Source organism: Glycine soja, chromosome 11, assembly GCF_004193775.1.
Source record: "Glycine soja cultivar W05 chromosome 11, ASM419377v2, whole genome shotgun sequence".
NCBI classification, from domain to species: Eukaryota; Viridiplantae; Streptophyta; class Magnoliopsida; order Fabales; family Fabaceae; genus Glycine; species Glycine soja.
The window spans coordinates 30,296,284-30,324,269 of record NC_041012.1 but is presented as its reverse complement, the minus strand read 5'-3'; the positions used below and the strand labels follow the sequence as shown (position 1 = coordinate 30,324,269).

Sequence of the window (27,986 nt, the reverse complement as noted above, 5' to 3'; positions counted from 1 at the left end):
ACATAAAAGATATGAAGAAAAAATGACATGAAAGAAAAAGTAAAGACAATGCATTCATTAAACGTGATAGTCATATCAATAATGGTAGAATTCAAATCATAAAGCAATTGTCAAAATTCTATTGGTCATTAAAATTAAAAATAAGGTAGTTAGACAAACCCTTTTTATAATAATATAAATAAATAATTCTGCTGTATAACATAATTTTCAATAAATAAATTACAATTCTGCTAAGCAGAATTAAAAATAAATAATAAAAATATAAATTATGAGTTATGGTAAATAGCAAAATTAAAAATAAATAAATTATAAATTCTTCTAAATAACAGCAATATTTAATAAATAAATTATGAATTAATAACAAAATCATCAATAAATAAATTATAAAGTCAGCGACAAAATTACAACAGAATTATAAATAAATAAATTATAAATTCTCCTAAGTAACAGAATTTTTATTCTCAATTATTTGAAAATATCTGAAGTTTGACTTATGAATTTATTTATGAAATTATTACTGCAGAACATATAAAAAACAAAATCAAAACCTAAAAAGATTAGCTCAAGATTTCAATCTCTATAGGAAAATACCTAAATAAACAACAAAATTAAGGTTTCTTAACAAACGCATAGCAGCGGCTCACATCAAGAATCGGAATAGCCTATACTACAAGTCTACAATAAAGACAGAAAATTAATAAGTCAAAGCCAAAAATATCAAGAAATTCACAAAAAATGTTATAATTAAATATGAAGAAACAAAAATGAGCTAGAATCCAATCAAAGCACAACATGGACATGGACGTATACTGCAAATAAAAATTAAAGGAGAAAACACAACGAAAAGATGAAAAACTTTAGAATATAAAAATAAAAATATTATATTTATCATGATGATTAAGAAACAGGGTGATTGAATTAAATTGGACAAATAAAATAACAAAATAGAGAAAGAAAGCGATAAATAACGAAGTAGAAAATATGATTTAATAAAAGATAATAGCATAAAAAACTAAATTTGAGGAAGAAGATATGATTAATTCTCTCAAAATAACATAGAAAGAACCTAAAAATGACGAAAGAAGAAAATATGATTTTTGAAAATGTAACAAAGAAAGAACCTAATAAAAATAACAATAAGGAAGACGAAAATATAATTTCTGAAGAAAGTAAGAAAAAAACAGAGTCAGAAAGCTAAAACTCGTCGTGTATCGAAAAGCAAAAACCCAATGCATACTTTTATAAGTAATCACAATCTAAAGGTAAAATCAAAAAATATAAAAAAATCATAAATTATGATAAACATATACATAATAAATTATAAACAATAAAAAATAATTAAAACATTATTTGGGCCAAGCCCAATCCCCCAGTCCTGATGGGTTAATCCCCCAGTCCCTCAATTTCTTCTTATACCTTGTTTGCTAATAATATTTCTTTAATTGCTCCTCTCTCCATTGAAGAATTTAAGGATGCATAAATAATCCGAAAATCATGAGAGACTATAGACTCGCCTCCCATTGCAACATCTTGTACAAGATCATCTCTAAAACCTTACAGTAGACTTAAACCACTCCTCCAAAATGTATATCCACTGAACAATCTTCTTTGGTTGAAGGCAGATCCATTCTTAATAATGCATTGATTTCCTCTGAATTTATTCACCATAAGAGATGGAAAACAAAAGGCAAGACAAGTGACATGGATTTCAAAATATTTTAGATACATATTTTCTTAAACAAAATTAATATCAAATTCTAAAATTTTGAACACTACAAGTGTGTTACTCAAGTCCTTGAAATGTTATTTTCTCTCTTAAGCTTTTGTTCTTGGAAGAGGATGTGAAGAACTTAGATTTCAGTGCCACCAAGATGTTTTTGTTCAAACAATATAAAGATGTTTGAGGGCGAGCCCTGGTGCAGCGGTAAAGTTGTGCCTTGGTGACTTGTTGGTCATGGGTTCGAATCCGGAAACAGCCTCTTTGCATATGCAAGGGTAAGGCTGGATACAATATCCCTCCCACATACCTTCGCATAGCGAAGAGCCTCTGGGCAATGGGGTACGAAGTTTTTTTTTTTTTTTTAATATAAAGATGAATCATTCATCTCATTCTAAGCTTAAAAGTCTCACTTGCTGCCTTTTGACATGATGATATAGTTCCATCACCAAGATAAATCCATTGTGAAGAGAGAATAGATGAAATCACAAAAGAACTTTTGTCTCGATGGATAAATCCTGCATGGTTATTTTAACACTTTTGCCATTGATAAATTTCTTACTATGCTAACGAAACAAAATATATATATATATATATATAAGAAATAGGAAAGTTTTCATTTAATTTACATAGATGATGAATACTTCAAATTATATTAATATCTATATTATCACTGTGAAAATAGATTTTGTTATAATAATTTTACGACTTTCTCTTTTTCTGACTCAAATAATTTATTTGATTTGATATCAAAATTTTGTAAAATTATATCACAAATAATATCATGAATAATGCTGAGCCAAACAGTAAAACTTCTTTACAAAAAGCTTCTTATTTTCAAAGATAAATTAACAAAAAAAGGAAAATATTTTTTAGAAAATTTAATATTTATGGTTATACTCTCAATTATTTTATCCAACTTTTAATTTAAAGAATTTTTAAAGTAAAAAAAATAATAAATAATAAACAACTTCTACTTATTTTTATTTAAATTAAGTAACTTTTAAGAAAGAAAAAATAAATAAAGTTGGGCCAAACGATATCTTAGTATTAAATATGGAAGGAGCTATAAATGCATGTTGGTATTTAACAAGGATGGGTCAAATTCCATAAAGATAAGAACCGAGTGAAAACAACTATAAAATATGCTCGGTCTAAGGAAGAGAATGACATTCTCTTTGTCTTTGAAAGGGAGAATTGATGCAATCCTACCCCGTAAGGACATTGGATGGAGAACTCAAGTAGATTGAGTCAGAGATGCAAGAGAACACCCTAGGATTTTCATGACCCTTTGGATAAAAATCGAAGTTACTCCAAAAATTTCTTTCCTAATACTATGTCTAAGTTTATATCCAATTTTCCAAAGTGATGTGACATGTTGCAAAAAATGTTACAATAAACTCTGTTTTATGGGTACCCATTTGATTACTATCTAACCCCATAAGATACTGCATGATAAGTTTTCTATTGGAGAAATGATGCCTGAGAAAGCTTCTCTGACTACTAAACGTGACACCCTCAACCCCTCACATATATACTAATAAGGAATAAAAAATTCAAATATTAATTAAAAGTATTTTTAAAACATTTTCTTAAACAAGTCTTTCAAAGGGGAAAAAGGCTCACATTCATTTTCTTCTGTATCATATTCAAACTTGTCCAAATAAATAATAAAGTATTTTCGACTCAAACAAGGTCGTCTAAGTTTCATAAAATTAATATAAGACCTATATCCTAATGTCACATCCTATCAAAGCGTTGTGTTCCCGTGTCCTCTAGCATGAGGTTCTTCATAGTCATCCACCTATTCATCTGGTCCCCCGAACACAAGTTCAAGATCATCATAGGATCCAAACACAACAACACACAGGGAGTGAGTTATCACATTCCTAGCTAATAAGGAAACAAAACAATTAAATATACATAGTATATAAATGAGATACCACTTGCTTAAACATAGCTCACGTAACTTCACCACTCCCTCATTCAAAATTCACTTTTCAATCATCAATCACATTACACAAGAATCCTACACTCCGATCAAGATATAATAACACATCAATTTCATAATAAACAATTAGCAAGCATATGCAACAGTTATGCTAAGACTCAATCCTATATGCAATGTGGTACCATGTCAATGAAAAACCACCCTGGGCCGCTTAGGAGTACATAACAAGACACACCACACAATGGGTTTGTCAGGTCACTCTCACTAAGTAAGATCATAGGGAGACCAGTCAGGGTCACGATGTTTTGCGAGAATGCTCCAACCATATGGGATCAGCATAGGCTTAAAGGAGCACTCAAACCCGGTGACCCTCAAGGCCTACACTCCGAAGAGTCCGTTAGGGTCTCTCCCTCCTGATTCAGGTCCAACCCCTAAAATAATTTTGCATGCAGACACTGCTTATGAATTATACAATACCCACGACCTTACACTCGTGTTTTAAACACGTTAAACACAATTGCGCTACGATTTAACATGGTTCCTAAATAGGAAACCTATATTTTCTCTTTAACACTGCGCATCAACGCTTTTCTCAAGATAACACTGGTTGGGTTATTATACAATTCATAGCTTACAACACAAGTAATTACACATCAAGTATTAACTACACACTTATCCACAACTAAAACTCATTCACAATTTCACATCTCATAGTGTCACAATCCACCATCACATGTTTACATGTATCTCACAAATTAACACATGTTCAACTTTATACTTATACTCAATCTCAATAACAATATTATAATCTCAAAGCAACATGTTATTCCACAATTCATCACATATTCTATTTATAAACACTGCTCATGAATTACACAATACCACGACCTCACACTCATGTTTCAAACACGCTTAACACATTGCGCTACAATATAACACTGGTTCCTAACTAGGAACCTACACTTTCTCTTTAACACTACGCATAAACACTGGTCGGGTTATTGTATAATTCATAGCTCACAATATAATTAATGTAACATCAAGTGTTAAACACATTCACTTATTCACAATCGAATATCATGTCCACACTTTAACATCTCATAACATCACATCAACCATCTCATAACATTCCCAATGATATTCATAAGGTACAACATACACATGTTCATGAAATTTAACCATAATATTCTCAAACTCCAACACTTAATAATTTTTGGAATCATACTATAACACTCTACAATATTATTTACATAAATTATTTATATAAATAACTACCTCTCTATATATAAACTAGCATACATCATATTAAATCACAAATTTCAAAGTAAGCTTTCAATGCACAAATTCTAAATAATTATATGAACACTTTGGTGAGTTTCAATTATGATATTAATTTTTTAAATTATATATAAAAACCTAAATAGCAAGCAAAAGAGAAAATACAAAATCAATATCTCTCTCTAAATTTCTCCTTACTTTATTTCATCAATTCATATTAATTAGAAAAAGTACTCAATTTATAGGGTTCGCGCTCAACACAATAGCATATCAATTTCACAACAATTGGTCTGTCAAACATATATAATTCAGTGTGATAATTATAAGGATAAAATAAAATTGCAAAAACACCCAAAAACTCATTCCAATTGATATCTCTAAGGATCCCTACACATGTTCTCACTAGTTCCCAATTGTGAATAACTCATCCCTTACCTTTAAGCGGGCTCACGTGTCTTCAGCCAGCGAGCATCTCTAGCGCTTCCCTGAGATTCCTCCGATTTTTTTCCTCTAACTGCTCCGATAGAGTTCCCAAACGTCAAAGAGATAGAGAAGGGATTAAAGCCTCCACTTGTACTGTCTTCATGCAACTTATTTTTCTCCCTCCAAAAATATTATCTCACAAATCCCAACGGTGAAAGCGTGCGAAATTGAATTTCGAACAACATATCCAAATTTCGTGAAAATCCAACGGTTAACGAAACCGGGATCGTAGTTTTACCGAGACAGCTCTGAGTTTCTGCGGGAAAGGAAAATGCTACAATGCAAGGGGTATTCTCTTAGCTCGGACATATTATCGAAATTCCCAACGGTGGGAATGCTCGGAATTGGGTTGCAAACGTGGTGCTCAAATTTCACCTGATCCAACGGTGAATGAGTCCGAGATCGTCATTTTTTTGAGACAGGTTAGGTGGTCTGCGGGAAAAAGAGAGGGTTTTGGGAGAAGAGAGAAAAACGAAATTGTGAGGCAGAGGAGGCTGAGGAGTCCGTCTGAAAACTGACCTAGCATGTTGCTATTTATAACTAGGGGCATTTTACGACCTATTATTTACTCTATTTATTTATTTATTATTTATTATTTTATAAAAACAAACTTTATTTTATTTTCTATCAAACAAATAAATAAAATACCCTTTTTATTTTCTCTCAAATCATTATTTTAATTAATAATTATATTTCCTTATTTATTTATTTATAAAATCTCATCATTTTTTAAAAAATTTATTTATTTATAAATAACAATCATTTTTAATCTAGTTTTCAAAAATTGGAATGTTACAATACTAGCATAAATTCATTACCAAAATTCAGGTACCATGTTTATAGCTAGACATGGCTAGGTAGGTTTTTATTATTTCTAATTGCAAGTTTGTGACCATTTACAAATAAACAAAGTGTTCATTATTCTTAATTAAATTAATGAATTGATGTAGAATGTTGAATACCATCTGAAAATAGTTAATAGTATATATCATACAAAATCATATTAAGAAACACACAGGTGGTCCTTGTACATTAATGTACTAGTACTAGGTTGAAAATTAATTAGAACAGGATCAATCAAATATTGAGTGATGTTTATTTTTTATGATTTAGGCTAGAAAGTGCATAGAATAAAACCAATTAAAAGGACACTAAATACTTAAACATATAGAATTTCTTAATGACCTCCAAACATATTGGAACAAAATGATTGAGCAGCAGACAAGTCATAGCAATAATATTTTGCTTGAGTCATCCACCATTTTCATGCAACACATTTTCTATTAATCTCCTATGCTTCTCACTTTAACACAAAATTTCACTTATAAAGACCCAAAATTTCCCATTTTCTAATCAAATAGATCTTCCTTGTTATTCACATTTGAATAATATAATGGCAAGTCTCATGTATATATATAAAATAAAATTTCCACTTAGCCAATCCAATTCCTTTACCTTCTCCTCCCATTACACAACTCGGAGAACCAAAAATGACATCTCTAGCATGAAAGTGAGATTCTCTGGAGAATGAGTTATTTCAATCTTACACACTGAAGGCTACGTGGGAAATTTTAGACCAATAAAAACAATATGAACAGAATAAGTTTCCGAAAAGGTCATTAACTAATGTTCAGCCCACTAACTTAACCGGTGATTCTCCAATTTCCCAGCATGCATTATTTGTTGAAATACCCTCCTTTATCTAAAAAATCTCCTGTACAGCAGACACAATATAAGAATAAAATTATCATAATAAAACCTACGCTCCAAACTATATAAAACTCAAATATGGAATATAAAAATGGTGAAAGCAGAAATTTAAATGGAATGTATAGGGTGGGGGCAACAATATCATAAAAAATACTTAGTTAAAAAAACGAAAATACTGTATTGCAATTGTATTGCAATTCGAAACGAAATATAGTTGGAGATCATTGTATTATTTTTGTACTATATTAATCTTAATCTTAATTGGAACGAAATCTTTCAAAATTGGATTTCGAATTCTTAATTTATATTTTCGTTTTTTTGTTCTTTTCTTTTTCTTAGATTATAATCCGAATCAAGCCTAGGTTCTTGTCCAATTGAATATCACAGTCTGACAGAGTTCTGAATCACGGCCATACCTTTGTACAAACAGAATACACCAACGATTAACTAAACATTAAACAGATTATATCATGTGCCATAAGCAATCCAAGGAACACTTTCTTTTAAAATGTATTTTACCTTAAAAGATGAAAGTGGTCTCTGCCGAAATTGAGGCACACTTCGTTCTAATGACATTGAAATCCTTCATGCCCATACCAGCATTGCATAACATTTTTCCCTCTTCACGACAGAAGTGTCCCTTGTCGAGCAAGCACTTCATGAGTTGGAACCACTCAGGCCAAGGATGAGCAAGCTTGAGTATTGGCTGCTGCGCCGAGTGCAAGACTACGAGTTGTGTTAGGCTTGGGAGCAAGACTGCGAGGTCACTAAACATAGAACTTAGACACCGCTTTTTGTCCAAACAATATATAAACTCAGTATTAGGGACATTAGACCTCACTCATTCAAACAAGCGGCTTATATCACCTCCGTGTGTTATATATACAACATTTTTGGAAACGCATTATATTCTACGCTATATATTGAAAATTTAGGCATTGTTCCAATAGAATTCAATTCATTAAAATACACTCAGTATAATTTTTTTTTACATCATATAATCATAAAATGCAGAATAAAATGCAGTGTTTGATTAACTTTCACATGCAGAACTGCAGAAACCAAAATCAAAAGCTAAAACAATATAATAAATGAATTTCAATTGCAACACATCTACAGAATTGAAAAATTAGAGATTGCAAAGAATATATATAGCAACGATTCTCATGCATGATAAAATCTACACTCACATTAAGAAGAATACCAATACTTCGACAAAAAGCAGAAAACCAGAGCCATTAACACGCAAAATTCTCTACTTCAACAAAATGTTCTAGAAATTAAAAAAAAGACAAATTATCTGCATTTGAAGATCAGAAATTGGCAATTGTTATCAGTCATTGTGATTCCCCAAAAACGGAGCAATGAAAAACTCATCAACATATAGATGAATTCGCAAAAATTCATAAAGAGAGAAATAAGGCACAAGGCAATTTCAAAAAGAAAAAATTAACTATCAGAGACTTAATCACATGATAAATACCAAATGAATTAATCCAACCTTATTGTTGCTTAAGTTCAAGCAGTGCTGAAACTGATTATTTGTCAACCTTATTGTTGCTTAAATCAAGCAGGGGCTGAAACTGATTCTTTGCCGGTTATCAACTTTTGACAGACGGTTGCTCACTGTGCCTGCAGCAATATTACCAACAAGATCTTAAATTGCCGAATTTAATATATACAAGAGATGATGGTTTAACATCTTACTCATAATATTAATAGTGATACTCTTGTAACCGACTTAGCTTTTAGCTCTGTGTTCTACCAAGCACCGTTATGTTCCCAGTTTATTCATATCTGCTTTTTTCAATAATAAATTACATCTAATAGACTAGAAGCACATTAAAATATTAAGTAAAACTCGCAAAAACATAACTCAATAGTAACCTAGGAATGACTGGAAAGTAATATAATCAATGAATCAAAGTGGGTACATAAAAGAAACAGTAAAAATAGATCTATAGCATGAAACTCCCTATTCAATTTAAATAACAAAATTTAACAAAACATATGGATGGATATGTTACTCTCCTAGCCAGTCCCAAATGATAAATGCGACAACACCACTCCACAAGCCAATGGAATAAGAGACTGCTCCGGCGGAAATGTCACCAATGAGGGTGGTGCCATCAACAAGTGAGCTTTGATTTATAACAGTTACTATATACAATTTGTTTGCTCTCCAAAAAGCATGAGACTCCTCCTAAGAAATCTCTTGTCAATAGAATTTAATTAAAATGTAATTATAATGCAAAAGTTTTTACCCTACCTCCAATCACAAATTATATCTAGAAGACTGTAATAATTTTCATTTGTTAATATCAAAACCCTCCTCCTTTGTCCGGGCTTGGGACCGGCTATGAGAACATAGGCGGAGTTAAAAACTTTTTTTTACAAGGGTTTGTCTAACTGATCCCAAGTAAAAATTGGGTTAAACCACCCCATTTCTAATGACCAATAAAATTTGGATATTTTTTTATATTTTGAATTCTATCATTAATGTTATGACTATTACAATTAATATCATCTTTAATTTCTCTTTCATGTCATTTATTTATTTTCATATCATTTATGTATAAAATTAAAACTTTATAGTTGTTACTTAAAAGTTAATAATAAAAATTATAGTAAGATACATAAACATATTTAAACAAATTATAAAATATTGCAATCTTAATAATTATTTTTAATTAATTATAAAAATCTACATAAATTTTTTTCATTTATTTTAACTTTAGAAACATTTAAAGTTTAATTTATTTTAATTGATTGAAATATGTAAAATTAACTTTTGGTAACTAGCTGTCATTTTACATATAGATTGTACCAACAATCAGATTGTAATGTCAAATGTAAAATGAGAACTATTTTATGTATTTCACTAAATTTAAAAAATTAAAATTCATTTTTCCAAAGTTAAAATAACTGAAAACTATATACCAAAAGGTTTTTTTTCATGATAGATATTTACCTAGAGTGAATAAAAGAATAGATTTTTATAATTAATTAAAAATACTAATTATTAAGATTTTAATATTTTATAATTTATTTTACATATATTTATGTATTTTAGTATAATTTAAAGTATTAAATTTTAATTAATAATTATAAAATTTTAATTTTATACATAAATGATATGAATAAAAAATAAGAAATGAGATGAAAAAAATAATAATAAATGATATGAAAGAGAAATTAAAGACAATGCATCAAAGGTGATAGCCATATGTTCAAATTATAAAAGAATGGCCCAAACTCTATTGATCATTAAAGATAAGGTAGTAATTCAAACCCTTTTAAAATAATATAAATAATTTATTCTGCTGAATAACAGAATTCTCAATAAATAAATTATAATTCTGCTTAACAGAATTATCAATAAATTATAAACAAATAAATTATAAGTTATCATTAACAGCAGAATAAAAAATAAATAAATTATAAATTCACTTAAATAACAGCATTATAAATAAATTATGAATTATGCTGAGTAACAGAATCATCATCAATAAATAAAGTATAATTCTGCTTAACAGAATTATCAATAAATTATAAACAAATAAATTATAAGTTATCATTAACAGCAGAATAAAAAATAAATAAATTATAAATTCGGTTAAATAACAGCATTATAAATAAATAAATAAATTATGAATTCTGCTGAGTACAGAATCATCATCAATAAATAAAGTATAAATTCAGCTCAGTGACAGAATTATAAATAAATAAATTACAAATTCTGCTCAGCAACACAATTATAGCAATTGCAAATGGCAGTAAAGGGGTGGAGTGAAATATAGAGATGAACGGCTGGAGATTGGGGTGAGAGATATGGATCGGACGGTGGGGAGAGGCGCATAGGAATCAATGTCAAATATGCACCGCGGACCTTTACCGTCCCTTTGATAGATGTCGACACTTAATCATGGCTTCACTTAATAAATCACTTTTATTCAACATTTTTTGTTATTTATATATTTTATATAAACCTTACTTGTCTTAAGACCATTTATTTCATCGATTTTATTCAGGTTTATTTAACATTTTTTTTATTTAATGCAATATATATTTTATATAAAACATGACAAAAGAATCACTAATTCACTTAAAGATAACAGAAAAATAACCTAAAAATGACAAAAAGAGAAGATATGATTTTGTAACAGAAAAAAAACCTAATAGAATCTAATAATGACAAAGAAGAAAATATCTAATTTCTAAAAGAGTAAGAAAGAAATAAAGAACCTGATAGGATCGAACAACTGAAATCTAAAATTGATGAAAAATAGATAGAGTCACTTGCGGTCTATATTTTTATAAGAAAACTCAGTCAAACGATAAATATTTGGATTGAACAATAACAAGAAATCCTGAAACAATAATAATTTCTAATAAATTAAAATATAAATAAAATCTTAAATTATGATAAACATATACACAATAAATTTTAAAGAATAATAATTAATTAAAACATTATTTAAGCATGACTCAATCCTATATTAAACCACCAAGTCCAATAAATAGCTTACTTACATATAAAAGAAAGGGCTTGTTATTTGCACATTCTTTGCTAAGTACACCACTGCCCTTTTTATTTTTATTACCAATTATATCTTTTTAAATCCTATTTTTACTCTCTATATTTGTTACTTTTTAAATCCTGTATTTTATCCAATCTTTATTATAAACGATTAACCTCTTTATTCATTATTTTTAAATCTTTTTTATGTATTACTGAATTTTTCATAAAATATATGTGATACTATACATTTCCTCCTTGTGATAATACATTTCAATGTACACTTTATCTATTATATGGTGTGCATAATACTCCTTCTTTGTACACAATAAAAAATGTGTGAGAATATTCACAAATCAAAGTTGTTGATAGACATTAGTTGTCTTCTCACATTTTGTGTATTGGGAATTTTAGATATAGGAATTAGTCTTTTAATATCTAATGTCAAAATAAGTATGCATCCCACCATTAGTGATAATTGTAGCTCTTAAAGGAAGGAATGTTCGATAACGGTCAAAAATCACTTTTTAAAACAACATTTATCAATTCCAAAAAGTAGTTTATAGAACTTTGTTTTAAATGTGCTAAAACATAGTTTTAAAATTACTTTTTAGAACTTATATATGATTTTCTAGAAAATAAATTCCATAATTATGTGTATTTTATTAAAACATAGTCCTAAAAATTACTTTATGGAATTGATATATGTTGTTTTAGAAAGTATAGTCCAAAATTATGTTTTAAGAAATAAAAAAGATATAAATATAAATAGGTATGCTAACATACCAAATTATTTGGACAAAAAACTTAACTACTTATTTTATGATAATAAATTTATTTACGGATAATAAGGTAATTTAATGTTTATATTTTAAAACTCATTTATTTCTCTCTCCGACTCATTCTTAAATTTTTTTTTAAAAATATTTAGGGAGAGCAGAGAGAATGCGTGCCACTAAATATATTCACCATATGGGATGCAAAACAAAAAGGAAAGACAATGAAATGACTTTGAAAATCAACATTAGCAAAGCTTTTGATAGAGCCCAATGGGATTATCTTCTGCGGGTGATGGATAAAATGAGATTTCACATGAAACAAATAGGTTGGATGAAGCTTTGTTTTAAAATTGTAAATTACCAAGTCAAAATAAATGGGAACCATGTAGGACCAATCTCACCTAAAAGAGGGCTAAGATAGGGTGACTCATTGTCACCCTACCTTTTCATTCTGTGTCCAGAGGGCTTCTGGCCAAATGATCAATTTAGACAAGTCATATATTTTTTTCAGCACCAACACTCAACAATCTTTGAGGCAAACAATCATGTTTGGTTTGGGTGTCTCTACAATCATAGGGTCTGGAAAATACTTGGGCCTCTCATCTATCAATGGCAGAACAAAGAAAGCAATTTTCAATTATGTAGATGATCGAATTTGGAAATGCATCAATCACCGATTGGGGAAGTATCTTTCCAAAGCTGGTAAGGAAGTTCTAATTAAATCTTGTGCTCAAGCAATGCTTTCATACACCATGAGTATCTACTTGCTTCCAACAACTCTAAAGGATGAGATTCAAAGGATGTTGAATTGAATTTGGTGGGGATCGAAAGGTGCATCAACAAGAAGAATAAACTTAGCTCAATTTGGACAAGCTTTCCATAAAGAAGGAGTTTGGAGGTATGAGGTTTCATAATCTCCATGGATTCAACCTAGTAGGGTTGGGAAGAAGGGTTGGAATTTCATTAATAACCCAAATACTACAATTTCTAAAATTCTCAAAGCTAAATATTTTTCAAATATTTGATACTTGGATGCCAAACTAAGGCATAAACCAAGCTATGCATGGCATAGTATATTTGCTTCACATATATTGGTCAAGGATGGTATTCTGTGGGGAATTGATGACAACTCCATCAATATTTGAGCCAACCATGGGTGCCAGCATCAGCAAGACCATATATCACTTCATCTACCCCGCTCGGCCTTCAGGATCTTAAAGTCAGTCCACTCATCAACCACCAACAACAATGTTGGCATTAAGATGTGGTACAACAAATTTCCAATGACAATGACTAAAGAAATGTTGCTTCCCTCCCCCTGTTGAACAGTGAAGTCAATGATAAAATCATATGGAGATTAACTACAAATGGTGAGTAGAACATCAAATCAACTTACCACAATGTCATGGAAATAATAATCCAAAATAACCACTAAAAGGTAGCTAGAAATTGGAACCTCATCGTGAAATTATAAGTACAACCCAAGGTAAAGTATTTTCTGATGGTGTGTTCTTAGAAACTTCCCTCTTACTCGTGTTAGGCTTCAGACCAAGAGAGTCATGTGCTCTTCTACAGTTGTTAATGTTATAGCAATTCTGTGAACAACTTCCATATTTTCTTCAGCTGTTAACATGTCCAAAACACGTGGAAAGTTGTTGGGCTTTGGAGTTTAATTGAGCCAAAATGCTACCAGGTTGGACCTGCAAGCGAGCTAACCTTCAAGCTATGGGAAACCAGTAATTCCAATCTCCAATCAAGAATTGCTATGGTTTTGTGGTATATTTGGAAAAGACAAAATGAAAAACTTTAGAATGAGGTAGATACTACTCTAAATATCTCAATCTCTCTCACTATGCAATTCCTCCATGACTGAAGTCATGCTCAAAAGACCTCTCAACCACCAAGAGCAATTTAGACAATTGATGCACACTCGCGATAGACAAAACCACAAAAGAAGTACTAGAAGATCAATATAGATGCAATACTTTTCATTGATGAGAACAAAGTTGGTATTGGTCACTGTCTACATAGTGAGGAAGCGAAAGCATGGGCCTTGCTCCATGCTATAAAATATGCACAAGAGTTAAACATCTCAAAGGTTATTTTTTGGATTGATTGTAAGCCATTGTAAGCCATTGGTTGATAATCTGCAAGCAAATTAATCAACATGGTACTTCTGAATACCAGATGATACTTCTTTAATGTCGAACAGGGATGGTAGTTATTCCAAACCCAATGGTGAGTTTTGCTAGGAGACAAATAAACCAAGTAACTCACCCCTTGCAAGGGCTTCTCGGTTGAATGCTCATACCCATGAGTATGATTGTATTTCAAATTGTATCTTGTCTTTGATTTTTAATGAAATGAAATAATCTTGCTTCTCTTAAAAAAATATCTGCATGTTTGAATCCATAATGAGTTTATGATATGCATATTGAATTTGCATTAACACCATGCTTAAAGCTCATAAGTTTTAACGTGTGAGTGTCATTTGATGTGATTTTCTTAAACAGGTTTGTTTTCAAACATTTACAAATGTGCACTTAGTAGCCTTAAAATGACCGTCAAGCCCATAAACAAGATGGCTAAATTGAGCCTCCAAACTCAAAATTAAGATTGTACTCAAAATAGTAACATGCAATTTTATTTAGTAATTGAATAAACTAAATAAAATTAATCTTCATTACCTTTTCAAATTCAACCATACAATAACAAAATAGTAATTGCTTCTATTTGCTTACTTGCTTTTTCTAAATTTTTCTAGGACTAGTAAACTTTCTTTGCTTTCTAGAATTGACATTCAGCTATATAGCTTGATTGACTTTGGGGCTTTGTTAGTTTAACAACTTTGTTGTATCAAACAATGGGCCTTTGGGCTTTTATCTGTTGAAAAGGAAGTGGATTATATAATTTCTAGAGCGATTTAATAATTGGACAACTAAAAAGAATTTAATTTTAGGACAAAATGAAATTTCCTTAATATAAGGAGTGTTTATTAGGATGAAAATAGGCCACACAGACAATTAGGTGGCTTGCAGCCTAGCTGGGCCTGACCTTTTTAATAGGGCTCTTGATAAATACATCTTCTTCTTTGCTATTTTAACCCCATTTTTTGTCATTAAATTTGTTATTACCATTTACATCCTTTTAACCTTGTTTCTACACCCCCAATAGAAGCATGGTTCTCTACCTCGAAAACTGATTGGGGAGGAGAATTTTGCCCATTTGCACCTTTTTTGGTTGTGTTCCCCTTACTTAGCCCTTACAATACTCATAAATTGGATTCCAAGTCTTATGAATGCCTTTTCTTGGGTTATTCTACTTCTCATAAGGGCTACAAGTGTATCTCCCTTATTGGAAGGATGTTTGTCTCAAAGGATGTCTTATTTAATGAGTTTAAATACCCCAATTTAGTTTTCTTGAGTCTGCCTTTCCTACCATTGAACCATCCTCATCCCCCACTTCTTTTATTTTTCCTTCCATACCAATCATAAATAACCAGCCTCCTCATCAAGCTAACTTCTCTTATAGTTCTTCATCTCAATCTCTTCAAAATAATCAGGTTGCAACTACTGCTGACACTGCTTTTAAGTCAAATTCTGATATTGTTGTTCAGTCAGCTTTTATTGCTGTGTCTCTTCAGTCTCTTGACAGTACACATACATCTCTATTAACAGCTGACAATAATACTGCTCATTCTCCTAATACCATTGATCTTTCATCTTCTTACACTTCTTATTTTTCTCTTTCTCCTCTTGACCTCTGATCTTCTGACACTTTTTCTTCTTCTTTTGCAAACTAGATCCAAATCAGGTAATTATATACCTACGAATCCTTTACTTCTTCTAACTCATATTGAACCAAAGAATATGAAACATACCTTGACTTCTTGAAATTGTTTGTTAGTTATGTAACTAGAATATGAAGCATTGATGATGAATAATACTTAGGATCTAATACCTCTTCGATCTAACAAGAAGGCTATTAGCTGTAACTGGGTATTTAGGGTGAAAGAAAATGCAAATGGTTCCATAAATAAGTATAATTGGTTGCCAATGGATTCAATCAAGTGCAAGGGTTTGATTTTTTCTCTACTAGTAAAATCAGTTACTATTAGACTTGTTTTTAGTTTAGCCATTATAAATCAGTGGAATCTTGATAAATTAGATGTAAATAATACTTTTCTGAATGACTTACGTAATGGACTGATTACAAGTCTCAACCTCTTAGGTTTCAACAGTGTAATACTTCTTTACTGTGAAAGTGAATAAAGCTTTCTATGGCCTTAAGCAGGCCCCAGACAATGGTTTGAAAGACTGCAATCTACTCTCCTTCAATTTGGTTTTGGGGCAAACAAGTGTGATCCCTCTCTTTTCATTTACAAGACTGACTCTCACACTGCTTATCTCTTAGTCTATGTAGATGATATCATCATTAATGGCAGTTCTTCATAGTTGATACAACACCTAACCACTCAACTCAACTCAAAATTTTCTCTTAAACAACTTGGTCAACTGGATTACTATTTTGGCATTGAGACTGAATCTCTTTCTGACAAGTCATTACTTCTCACTCAAAGCAAGTATAAAAGGGATTCACTATAGAATACTAAAATGGCAAAAGCTCAGTCAATCTCTTCTCCTATGGCCTCCAACTGTAAACTTAGTAAAATAGGCTCGGATCTCTTTAAAAATCCCACTTAATACAGGTCTATAGTGGATACTTTTTAATGTTTGACCATCACTAGACCATAGATCAGTTACTCTGTAAACCAGGTTTGTTTATTTACGGTCAATCCCCTAGAGTCACACTAAACTGTAAGGAAAAGAATCTTAATGTACTTGAAAGGAATAGTTTTGCATGGTCTTCATCTTCAAGCTATTGTTTTGGGTCAACCTTACTTTGTTTGGACCCTTTGTGTTGTGGACTTGGGATGTCAATGGGGTGGGACAAGGGCGGGGAGTGCTCCCATGCTCCCCGTCCTCGCCCCCCAGCTTTCCCGCATCCCTGTGGGGCCCATATTTTTAAACAAAAAATATTAATTTAAAATTCTGATACAAATAAGTTTAAAAGACACTTAAAAAGTCTTGCCAACATAATATTCAAATAATCCATATGCAGTTAAACTCAAATAAACAAACATGGACAACAAATTCAATTTGAAATAATACAAACATAATGTTCAATAATAATACAAATTGTTCAAACTACAAATATTATTTTGTAATATTTTGAACAACCAACAAGTCTTAAGTTCCCTCATTCATAAACCAAGTAAAACATATGGATCTATACTATTCCAAAACAATATGATTTAATGGAAGATAACTGTCAGCCAAGAACAAAAGCAAAGACAAACAAAACAATTATCTTGCACTTGCAAAAGAAAATACCCCATTAAATTGAAACTAGAATTTTATCTAACACTTTTTATGTTTATCCATAAATTTTACTGAAAGCGCATAATGGATTAAGGTACATTAGATTAGATTCCAATACATTCTAGAGCTATTAAAAATATGGATTCATTTAAAATAAGTCAACATGAGTCTAGAGTTGTTGTAGCCAGTGAACCAGGAATTGTGATAAATAATGCCTTGATCAACCAGTCAACAATATAAATATAAGAGTAGCATACATATCAAATTGAAATAGATAGAATCAGATGAAAAATATATAAAATGCCAGTGGAAAAATATGTAAAAGAGATTAAAGTGAATTACTAAAAGTCAGATTGACTATGAGTATTTTGATTTTTAGTATGTAAAATATCTTATTTATACTATGTCGTATAAATAATTTAAGAACTTAGTCTAAAGAACACACTAACTTATTCACAACTAAGAGCCAGGATGTAAGTTAGTGTAAATGTGCTAGGAAATCTTTGGGTGTAATTCAAAAAGAATTGGTCTAATTAGTTTCACATGTTAGACAATTATCAGTGAAAATGGATAAATAATCATTCAGTTTTTTAATATCCATGGATTTATATAACGGTCAAACATAATAGAACTTTTAAGTTACCTGTTATAGTGAATATTTATAGAATAACTAATAAACTCATTATAAGTGCTAAGAAAATAGAATGGGAAACTAAACATGAACTTTTAATGTCAGCGTACCATACTCATCATTCTGTTGCAAGTAATAATTTATTACAAAAAAGACTAGAAGAAACAAACAAGGAAACAATTGATCCTCAAATTATATATTGTCAATGATTGACCACAAAAATAACTTGTAATATTATCCATGACCATTAATTTACAAAAAAAATAAAAATTATCTTTCAAAGAAATAAAGAAAGTCAATGTGTAGCAAACAAATCCATTGGCAGAAAGAGAGTAGCCAACACTTACACTCCAAAGTGACTGGCGGCGAATGGTGATGAGATTGGGTGGCGACGGTGCGGTCTGGGGAGAAGTGAACGATGCGACACGATCTAGGACGAGAAGTTAAGTGAACGATCTATTTGAGGGGGACTAAGTTGTTAGGATTTCTAAAAATATAAGGACTATTTTGTAATTTCCTTAGACCAGGGACTTGTGGGGTGGGGGAAACTGTCCCTATCCTCGTTGTGCCTGTGGGGAAATATTTACAAAGCAGTAATCGATTAGCAGTAGCCAACATTCTTTTCAAACTAATTTACAAAGCAGTAATTTATTACCATCAGAATGTAATCGATTACCAATGTTTTAAAACGTAAGATTTCAAATTTCAAGAGTCACAACTTGTGATAAAACATTTTCAAATCATTTCAAACTTGTGTAATCGATTACACAATACCTGTCATCGATTACTAGTGTTTCAAAACATTTTGACTTTCAAGTTTAAACAAAAAGAGTCACATCTGTTGATGTGTAATCGATTACACTATGATGGTAATCGATTACCAATGACTTATTTTGAAAAATAAATTACCAAAAGTGACAATTCTTAAAGTGAGTTGTTTCTGAAGATTTTTTCAAAAGTCACAACCTTTAAGTGACTAGTTTTCAAAAGAGTCACAACTTTTAAAGTGACTAGTTTTCAAAAGAGTCACAACTTTTAAAAAGTGACTAGTTTTGAAGAAATTACCAAGAGTCATACACTTTTAACTTGAGTCATCAAATGACTATAAATATGTGACCATGTCATGAATTTTAAAGACACAACTTTCATATTTCTTTCATATTTCTTTCATTTATTCAAAACATTCTTCTAAGAGTTTTTGTTAAAAACTTTCTTTATTCAAGAAAAGTTCATTGGCCAAAAACTTGTGTTATTCTTCTTCTTAATTCCTTCTCTCTCTTGCCAAAAGATTCAAAGGACTAACCACCTGAGAATTCTTTTGATTCTTCCTTCTCCCTCTTGCCAAAAGATTCAAAGGACTAACCGCCTGAGAGTTCTATTGATTCTTCCTCTTTTCTTTAAACAAAAGATTTCAAAGGACTAACCGTCTGAGATATCTTTTGTTTCCCCTTACAAAGATTCAAGGGACTAATCGCCTAAAAATTCTATGTCTTAGCACATTGGAGGCTACATCCTTTGTGGTACAAGTAGAGCGTACATCTACTTGGGTTGTAATACTATGAATAAGAGAGGGTACATCTCTTGTGGATCAGTTCCAGTGGAGGATACATCCACTTGGTTGTTCAAAGAGAACAAGGGAGAGTACATCCCTTGTGGGGACCATGCAGGACCAATCTCTCCTCGAAGAGAACTAAGATAAGGTTACTCAGTGCCACCCTACCTTTACATTCTTTGCATAGAGGGGTGCTCCTCTCTCCTTAAAAATCCTAAGCGCAAGGGAGATATTCATGGTATGAAGGTGTGCAAAGGGGCCCCTGTCCTCTCACACCTTTTATTTGTGTGACGATTGTTTTCAATTTTGCATGGCATTAGAGAAATAAGCAACTACACTCACTCAAATCCTTGATACCTATGGAAGGGCTTTTGACCAAATGATTAATTTAGAGAAGTCATAAAAAAATTTCAGCACCAACACAATATTTGATGCAAACAATCATGTTTCTTGATGCAATCCTACTCCGCAAGGGCATTGGATAGAAAAACTCCAAGTAGATTGGGCCAGAGATGCAAGAGAAGGCCCTAGGGTTCTTATGAGCCTTAGGGTAGATTTCGGGCCCATGGGCTAAGTACGAGCCCGCTTATCTTTGTAAATATTAGATTAAGGTTTCATTATTTTTGGGCCTTGTATTTAGGGCTCCATAATGTAGGTAGGGTACCCTAGAAATATAGGATTTTTCAGCCCTTGTATTTTAGGGCACCTAGACTAGTTTTTGTATTAGGGGTAGTTTTGTAATTTCACATGCACTAAGTGGATATTTGATGTGTGTGGTTGGAAATAAATTTAATTGAATTGGTAGAAGCCCAATCCAATTAAATTTTAGAGGGGGAGGTGAGCATTTGCTTACTACACCTCATTGCCACATCATATAGTTACACTTTGTGCATGTCCTTCATGCTTTTCATGCCTCATGACACCTAAGCACACTTAGTGGAGAATCTTGGAATTGATCTTGGATTAGTGGGCTGAACCATAACTAAAATTCACTAATCATAATTAGTGAAATTTTGGCTCCAAAGTTTGGCTCCACAAATTCAATTTCAAATTCAAGTGAAATTTGAATTTCCCTCCAATTTTGTGTGACACTTAGGCTATAAATAGAGGTCATGTGTGTGCATTTTTTTCAACTTTGATGATTTGAATATTAAACTTCAGATTTCAAAGCTCATTTAGAGCACAAAATTTCGTGCTCTTCTCTCCCTCTCCCTTCATTCATCTCCTTCTTCCTCCAAGCTCTTATCCATGGCCTCCTATGGTGGTGAGCTTCTTCTAGACTCATCTTCTCCTTGAAGTGGCGTCTCCTCTCTCTTTCCCTTTCTCCATTCCGCTGCCATTCATCTTCCAAGAAGCAAAGGAATCCATTGATGAAGAAGATCCTAGGCCTACAAGCTCCAATGGAGCTTGCATCATGTGGTATCAAGAGCATCTTCATCTAGGTGATGTTCTTTTGCTTCCTCTATCTTTTTGTTCGGTGAATTCTCTTTAATTCCTTGTTCCTCATCTTATTCTCCATGTATATCCTCCATTGTCTTGTGGTTTGGTGCTGTTTAGAGTAGATTAAAAAAAAAAATAAACCGATTAAATCTTAGATCTACACTTGTTCTTGCATTTCTATGGTTCAAATTTTGTAGATCTACTCTTGAATCTTGTTTTTGTGTTGATTTTAGGTTCTATCAATTTTCATTCATAATATTCTTGTGCTGAACCTTTAGATCTAAATTTTGTTCCAAAATATTGATTAGAAAAAAAAACACAAAAATCTAAGTGTAAATCACTTAATCCATGTTGTCTTAGAGTCATGTTTAGTCATAGTAATTGTCACATTATGCTCTAAGTTTGTGTTGAATTTTTATTTTGTTTTTTGAATTCTAGATACATTTTTTCATGTATTCTTGTCATTCTTAGCCTATCTTTTGAATTTTGAGTCTAATTCATGCATGTTATTTAGTTCATAACATGTTCTAAATCAATTCCTAGAAGTAGTCTTGTTGTTGAACTCTTTTTTGTTTTCTAAGATTCCTACATGATGCCTATGATGAAGTTGAGATGTGGTGTTGAGTTGTGGCTGGATTTGTGAATCAAATAAGTCTTAAGCTCTCTTGAATTGTGTTATTCAAGATAATTGAGCATAAGCAAACACAAATTGTAACTATCCAAGCCTTAAGCAACATAAACACTACTCTTGATTTCTAGGTTGAAATCGCTGGTGCTGGCAGCTTGAACATACGAACTTGTATAAATTACTGGGAATTGGTAACTACGTGTTTTGAGCTGAAACTTTTACTGAATTTTCTAGACATCTGGACCAAAATTATAAAAAAAGAATCAAGCGATTTGGATTAAAGAAAAAAATAATAAAAATCTCACAAGTTGGCAGAAAAATCAGTGTCCAGGAAAAAAAAGAAAAGTGAAAGGAAAGTGTGCTTGTTGTTTTGGCTCAAAATTTGTTCTATAATTGGTGCATATTTTATACCAATCCTAGTTCTGAAATTTCAATTGAACATTATTGTGAAAACAAGTACCAAAACTAGAGGTTTCTTGAGTCTTTTTTTTTAGAGTTTTTCTACTCTACTCTAGAGCCATTCTAGGTTTTTCTTTGAGTCCTAGCTTGCTTTTTTGTGCTTTCCATTGCTTTAATTGTTGAATAATCCTTGGAAATTTGTCTTGTTAAAACTCTATTGGTTTAGCTTTCATTTCATTTTTTTTGTCTTTGGTTATTGCTTGTCTCTTTGTTTCCTTGCTTGTGAGTTGCCATATAGGGAATTGGAAAGGAGGATTGGTGCCATATCTTGAAGAATTTGAGTCAAGAAGCAAGGGGCCAACCACCTTAAGAGCTATTGGACTAAGAAGCACTCCAAATTGAGTGAAACACTAAAGAGAGAATAGCCACCACAATTGAGGACTTTTTTCTTTGTAATTTTGTAATTGGCAATTTGCTTTGCTTTCAAATTTTGTAACAAAAAGGCCTTTCATTGGAAGTAAGTTGGGAGCCTCCGCTAGGTCACCCTACTTCCATTTGTGTGTAATAATTTTAGGCAATTTTCCCTTAGGATAGTGAGTGTTTTGTTGGGAACCTTAAATGAGGTCATCCAAACACTCTTAGGATCCGCCTAGTTTGCATTTCTTGCACTTTAATTTCTTGCTTACTTTCATAGCTTATTTCCTTTACCCTCCATTGTCAAACCGCCTAGATAGCTTTCCTTTTACCAATTAGTTTTTACCTTATCTTTCACACCTCTTTTAGTGTTTATTTTGGCTAGTTTCAACCATAGTTTATTTTACCTTTTGTTTTCAAACCCCCAACAAGAAAGAACCATAACTTAGGAACCAACATGAGTCTTCATTCTTCATCTAGTGTTAATGGTGAGGGTTCTACTCCTAAGGACCCCTTGTATAAGATATTAGATGAGTTGAGATCCCTTAAGTTGTGGAAAGAAAAACAAGAGAGAAAAGAAAAAGGTAAAAAAAGAGTGGAAGAAATAAGTCAAGATGAAAGAAAGAAAATAAGAGAGGAAGAAAGAAGAAAAATAATGAAAGAAATGAAAAGAGAAAAACATGTCTCCTATAGTAGTCATAACTCTTGCAAGAGCCTAAGTGAAGAACTTCGTGACTATTATGAAGGAAGGCATAGGTCACATCTTAGACCTCACTCCCATAGGAGAGAAAATGAAAGAAAGCCTCAAGAGGTTAACATTAAACTCCCATACTTCCATGGGAAGGACAATGTAGAGGCCAATTTAGATTGGGAAATAAGGGTAGAGCAACAACTTAAAAGGAAGTCTACTTCAAAATCTTATGGCTCTCACTCTTATCCAAAGAAAGACCAAGGTCAAGGAATCTTAGGGGTGAGACCTTCTAAGCCCAAAGATGATAAGGGGAAGACAATAGAAAAGCAACCCCTTAAGGCTAGTATGCAAGAGAAGACTAGCTCCATGAAGTGCTTTAAATGTCTTGGAAGAGGACACATTACTTCTCAATGCCCCACCAAGAAAACCATGATTATGAGGGGCCAAGACATTTATAGTAGCCAAGATGAGGCTACTACTTCACCTTCCTCTAGTAAAAGTGAAGAAGCAAAAGGGGAAGAATCTAGTGAAGAGATCTACCCCCAAGAAGAAGGACAGCCTTTAATGGTTAAGGAGGAGTGTAAGGAGGTAAGTGTCTCCTCCAAGAGGTTAGCTAAGAAGGAAAGACATTTTGAAATAAAGACAAATATTAAAGAAATTTCCCTTCTTAGACAACCTCCACATTTTCTCCTTTGTAAAAAGACACTTGTTAGCATTGCCACATCTCTTAGGCTTGAGTTTATTCCTCAAGTAAAGGAGTTGTTGGATGAGGGTTTGGTTCGCAAGAGATTAATCCTTGTGCTTTGTTGGTGCCCAAACTAGGTATTATTAGGCACCAAATCCCTAAAATAGGTGGTGTGATGAATGCTTTGGGTGGTGCAACACTCTTTTGTAAAATTACTCATGCACCCAACATCTTCATGATTTGTGTACATAGGGACTCATTAGGTAGGTTTGTTCTTATTTTTAGTTTCAATACAAACTTAGGCACTCATATGGGACACCTTAGGTTTGTCATACTTTTTGGTAGGAATAATCAACATGAAAATATAGAAAAAGGTATGTTCTATTGCTTTACTTTTCTTAATTTTTTAAATTGTGATCAAAGGGTTCCCATGAACCCTAAGAGAATAAAGGTCATTCCTGAGTGGCCCGCTCCACCAAGTGTAAGAAAAATTTGGGGCTTCCAAGACTTAACAAACTTTTACAAAAGGTTTGCCCCATATTTTTCTATACTTGTAGCACCACTCATTGAGTTGGTGAGGAACCATGTTCCTTCATGGGAAGATGCCCAGGAAATGAGTTTTCAGACCTTACCTTACTTCAACATACTAAACACCACTAATACATATGTTTTTGTTCTTTTTACAGGTGTTAAGGGAAGGAGCCCAGAGTATCAAGAACCTCAGGATTTGAGGTCAAATCCTTTTCAAGGGGGAGGAAATGATGCAATCCTACTCCGCAAGGGCATTGGATAGAAAAACTCCAAGTAGATTGGGCCAGAGATGCAAGAGAAGGCCCTAGGGTTCTTATGAGCCTTAGGGTAGATTTCGGGCCCATGGGCTAAGTACGAGCCCGCTTATCTTTGTAAATATTAGATTAAGGTTTCATTATTTTTGGGCCTTGTATTTAGGGCTCCATAATGTAGGTAGGGTACCCTAGAAATATAGGATTTTTCAGCCCTTGTATTTTAGGGCACCTAGACTAGTTTTTGTATTAGGGGTAGTTTTGTAATTTCACATGCACTAAGTGGATATTTGATGTGTGTGGTTGGAAATAAATTTAATTGAATTGGTAGAAGCCCAATCCAATTAAATTTTAGAGGGGGAGGTGAGCATTTGCTTACTACACCTCATTGCCACATCATATAGTTACACTTTGTGCATGTCCTTCATGCTTTTCATGCCTCATGACACCTAAGCACACTTAGTGGAGAATCTTGGAATTGATCTTGGATTAGTGGGCTGAACCATAACTAAAATTCACTAATCATAATTAGTGAAATTTTGGCTCCAAAGTTTGGCTCCACAAATTCAATTTCAAATTCAAGTGAAATTTGAATTTCCCTCCAATTTTGTGTGACACTTAGGCTATAAATAGAGGTCATGTGTGTGCATTTTTTTCAACTTTGATGATTTGAATATTAAACTTCAGATTTCAAAGCTCATTTAGAGCACAAAATTTCGTGCTCTTCTCTCCCTCTCCCTTCATTCATCTCCTTCTTCCTCCAAGCTCTTATCCATGGCCTCCTATGGTGGTGAGCTTCTTCTAGACTCATCTTCTCCTTGAAGTGGCGTCTCCTCTCTCTTTCCCTTTCTCCATTCCGCTGCCATTCATCTTCCAAGAAGCAAAGGAATCCATTGATGAAGAAGATCCTAGGCCTACAAGCTCCAATGGAGCTTGCATCATTTTAGGCACCTCTACAATCATAGGGTTCAGAAAATACTTAGGCCTCCCTTTTATCATAGGCAAATGAAACAAAGCAATTTTCAGTTGTCTAAAGGATCGAATTTTGAAATGCATCAATCACTATTAGAGAAAGTATCTTACCAAAGCTAGTAATAAGGAAGTTCTAATTAGGCAATCCCTTCATATTGCATGAGTATCCACTTGCTTCCAACCACTCTAGAGGATGAGATTTAAATGATGCTGAATTTATTTTGGTGGGGATGAAAAGGTGCATCTACAAGAGGAATAAACTGGCTCAATAGGGACAAGCTTTCCATGAAGAAGTTTGCAGGTATAGGATTTTGTAATCTCCACGGATTCAACCTAGCCATGTTAGGAAAGCAGGGTTGGAATTTGATTAAAAACCCACATACTACAATTTATAAAATTCTCAAAAATAAATATTATCCAAATGCTGGATTCTATGATGCCAAACTAGGGCATAAACCAAGCTATACGTCGTATAGTATTTTTGCTTCACATATATTGGTCGAGGAAAGCATTTAGTGCAAAAAAAGTGATGGTAGCTCTATAAACGTTTGGACTCAACCTTGGGTTCGAGCATCAACAAGCCCATATATCACTTCATCAACCCTGCTCGATCTTGATGATCTCAAAGTCAGTTCACTCATCGACAACCAACAACGATGTTGGCGTCAAGATGTGCTACAACAAATTTTCAATGACAACGACCAATGAAATTTTGCTTCCCTCCCCCTATTGAACAACGAAGTCAATGATAAAATCTTATGGAGATTAACTGCAAATGGTGAGTACAACGTCAAATCATCTTACCACAATGTCATGGAAACAATTGTCCAAAATAACAACTTAAAGGTAGCTGAAAATTGGAAAAACCTTATCTGGAAATTACAAGTCCAACCCAAGGTAAAGCATTTCTTATAGCGTGTTCTTAGAAATTGTCTTCCTACTCGTGTTAGGCTCCAGACCAAGTGAGTCGCGTGCCCTTCTACTTGTTAATGTCATGAAAATTTAGAGAATGACTTACACATGTGTTTCGGTTGTGAACATGTCCAAAGTTGTTGGACTTTGTAGTTTAATTAAGCCAGAATTCTATCAGGTTGAACCCACAATCAAGCTAACATTTAAGCTCTTAGAAACCAATAATTGAGTAATTCCATTCTCCAATCAAGAATTGCTATGGTTCGGTGGTGTATTTGGAAAAGGCAAAATGAAAAACTAAGGAATTAGGTAGACACTACTCCAAACATCTAAATCTCTATCATTATGCAATTCCTCCTCAAATGGAGCCATGCTCAAAAGATCTCTTAACTACCAAGAGAATTTTAAACCGCTTATGCACACTCGCGATGGACAAAACCACAAAGGAAGTACTTGAACATCTCAATCTCTATCATTTTGCATTGGTCTCTGTCTACGCATTGAGGAAGGAACCTTTTTTAAGGCATAAACTATGCAAGATTCAGGAAGTCTAGAAGCAAAGGAAGCGGAAGCATATGCCTTACTCCGTGCTATAAAAGGGGCACAAGAGTTAAACATCTCAAAGGTTTTTTTAAGAATGATTGTATGGCATTGGTTGATAATCGGCAAGCAAATCAACATGGTTCTTCTTAATACCACATGATACTTCTCGAATGTAGAACAAGGATGATAGTTATTCCAAACTCAATGGTGAGTTTTGCTAAGAGACAAGCAAACCAAGTAGCTTATTCCTTTGCAATGACTTCTCGGTTTAATGCTCGTATCCTTGAGTATGATTGCAATCCAAAATGTATCTTGTCTTTAATTCATAATGAAATGAAATAATATCGCTTCTCTTAAAAAAGAAAAAATTTCTCTGGATGTCTGAATCTATAATAAGTTTATGAGATATGCACAGAATTTTCATTAACATCAAACTCAAAGCTCATAAGTTTTCACATGTGAGTGTCATTTGATGTGATTTTTTAAATACGCGAGTTTTTTAACACTTCCAAATGTGCA

The 27,986-nt window shown here is 32.5% G+C and overlaps 1 long non-coding RNA gene and 1 other non-coding gene across 2 annotated transcripts; both read right to left on the bottom strand.

The window, feature by feature from the left end:
- Positions 1 to 433: 433 nt before the first annotated feature.
- On the bottom strand, positions 434 to 526 carry LOC114377730. The gene has a single exon (XR_003659168.1). It is a non-coding gene; the product is annotated as a small nucleolar RNA R64/Z200 family (small nucleolar RNA).
- Positions 527 to 6,757: 6,231 nt separating this feature from the next.
- Positions 6,758 to 8,959, bottom strand: LOC114376054. The gene is made up of 3 exons (XR_003658891.1): positions 8,847 to 8,959; positions 7,659 to 8,771; positions 6,758 to 7,143 (listed from the first exon to the last, which is right to left on the bottom strand). It is a non-coding gene; the product is annotated as an uncharacterized LOC114376054 (long non-coding RNA).
- Positions 8,960 to 27,986: the final 19,027 nt, after the last annotated feature.